This window comes from Neodiprion pinetum, unplaced genomic scaffold (assembly GCF_021155775.2).
Source record: "Neodiprion pinetum isolate iyNeoPine1 unplaced genomic scaffold, iyNeoPine1.2 ptg000128l, whole genome shotgun sequence".
Classification (NCBI taxonomy): domain Eukaryota; kingdom Metazoa; phylum Arthropoda; class Insecta; order Hymenoptera; family Diprionidae; genus Neodiprion; species Neodiprion pinetum.
The window spans coordinates 15,001-17,500 of record NW_027184498.1 but is presented as its reverse complement, the minus strand read 5'-3'; positions in this window follow the sequence as shown (position 1 = coordinate 17,500).

The following is a 2,500-nucleotide window of genomic DNA, read 5'->3' as shown; positions in this document are numbered from 1 at the left end:
ACGGGCCGACCGGACTTGTGAAAATTTCGGTCCGGGTCGAGCGAAAGGCGACGCGCGGCGTACCGGAGTCGATCCGGACAGACGGGACTTGTAAAACTTTGGGTCCGAGTCGACCGAGAGGCGATGCGCGGCGTCCCGGAGTCGATACGGGCCGACGGGACTCGTCGAAGCTGCGGTACGAGTCGAGCGAAAGGCGACGCGCGGCGTCCCGGAGTCGTTCCGGACAGACGGGACTTGTAAAACTTTCGGTCCGAGTCGACCGAGAGGCGATGCGCGGCGTCCCGGAGTCGATACGGGCCGACGGGACTCGTCGAAGCTGCGGTACGAGTCGAGCGAAAGGCGATGCGCGGCGTCCCGGAGTCGATACGGGCCGACCGGACTTGTGGAAATTTCGGTCCGAGTCGAGCGAAGGGCGACGCGCGGCGTACCGGAGTCGATCCGGGCCGACCGGATTTGTGAAAATTTCGGTCCGAGTCGAGCGAAAGGCGACGCGCGGCGTACCGGAGTCGATCCGGGCCGACGGGACTTGTGAAAATTTCGGTCCGAGTCGACCGAGAGGCGATGCGCGGCGTCCCGGAGTCGATACGGGCCGACCGGACTTGTGAAAATTTCGGTCCGGGTCGAGCGAAAGGCGACGCGCGGCGTACCGGAGTCGATCCGGACAGACGGGACTTGTAAAACTTTGGGTCCGAGTCGACCGAGAGGCGATGCGCGGCGTCCCGGAGTCGATACGGGCCGACGGGACTCGTCGAAGCTGCGGTACGAGTCGAGCGAAAGGCGACGCGCGGCGTCCCGGAGTCGTTCCGGACAGACGGGACTTGTAAAACTTTCGGTCCGAGTCGACCGAGAGGCGATGCGCGGCGTCCCGGAGTCGATACGGGCCGACGGGACTCGTCGAAGCTGCGGTACGAGTCGAGCGAAAGGCGATGCGCGGCGTGCCGGAGTCGATACGGGCCGACGGGACTCGACGAAGTTTCGGTCCGAGTCGACAGAAAGGCGATGCGCGGCGTCCCGGAGTCGATCCGGACAGACGGGACTTGTAAAACTTTCGGTCCGAGTCGACCGAGAGGCGATGCGCGGCGTCCCGGAGTCGATACGGGCCGACGGGACTCGTTGAAGCTGCGGTACGAGTCGAGCGAAAGGCGACGCGCGGCGTCCCGGAGTCGATCCGGACAGACGGGACTTGTGAAAATTTCGGTCCGAGTCGAGCGAAAGGCGACGCGCGGCGTACCGGAGTCGATACGGGCCGACGGGACTCAGTGAAGTTTCGTTCCGAGTCAAGCGGAGGGCGATGCGCGGCCTCCCGGAGTCGATCCGGGCCGACGGGACTCGTTGAAGCTGCGGTACGAGTCGAGCGAAAGGCGACGCGCGGCGTCCCGGGGTCGATCCGGACAGACGGGACTTGTAAAAATTACGGTCCGAGTCGAGCGAAAGGCGACGCGCGGCGTACCGGAGTCGATCCGGGCCGACCGGATTTGTGAAAATTTCGGTCCGAGTCGAGCGAAAGGCGACGCGCGGCGTACCGGAGTCGATCCGGGCCGACGGGACTTGTGAAAATTTCGGTCCGAGTCGACCGAGAGGCGATGCGCGGCGTCCCGGAGTCGATACGGGCCGACCGGACTTGTGAAAATTTCGGTCCGGGTCGAGCGAAAGGCGACGCGCGGCGTACCGGAGTCGATCCGGACAGACGGGACTTGTAAAACTTTGGGTCCGAGTCGACCGAGAGGCGATGCGCGGCGTCCCGGAGTCGATACGGGCCGACGGGACTCGTCGAAGCTGCGGTACGAGTCGAGCGAAAGGCGACGCGCGGCGTCCCGGAGTCGTTCCGGACAGACGGGACTTGTAAAACTTTCGGTCCGAGTCGACCGAGAGGCGATGCGCGGCGTCCCGGAGTCGATACGGGCCGACGGGACTCGTCGAAGCTGCGGTACGAGTCGAGCGAAAGGCGATGCGCGGCGTCCCGGAGTCGATACGGGCCGACCGGACTTGTGGAAATTTCGGTCCGAGTCGAGCGAAGGGCGACGCGCGGCGTACCGGAGTCGATCCGGGCCGACCGGATTTGTGAAAATTTCGGTCCGAGTCGAGCGAAAGGCGACGCGCGGCGTACCGGAGTCGATCCGGGCCGACGGGACTTGTGAAAATTTCGGTCCGAGTCGACCGAGAGGCGATGCGCGGCGTCCCGGAGTCGATACGGGCCGACCGGACTTGTGAAAATTTCGGTCCGGGTCGAGCGAAAGGCGACGCGCGGCGTACCGGAGTCGATCCGGACAGACGGGACTTGTAAAACTTTGGGTCCGAGTCGACCGAGAGGCGATGCGCGGCGTCCCGGAGTCGATACGGGCCGACGGGACTCGTCGAAGCTGCGGTACGAGTCGAGCGAAAGGCGACGCGCGGCGTCCCGGAGTCGTTCCGGACAGACGGGACTTGTAAAACTTTCGGTCCGAGTCGACCGAGAGGCGATGCGCGGCGTCCCGGAGTCGATACGGGCCGACGGGACTCG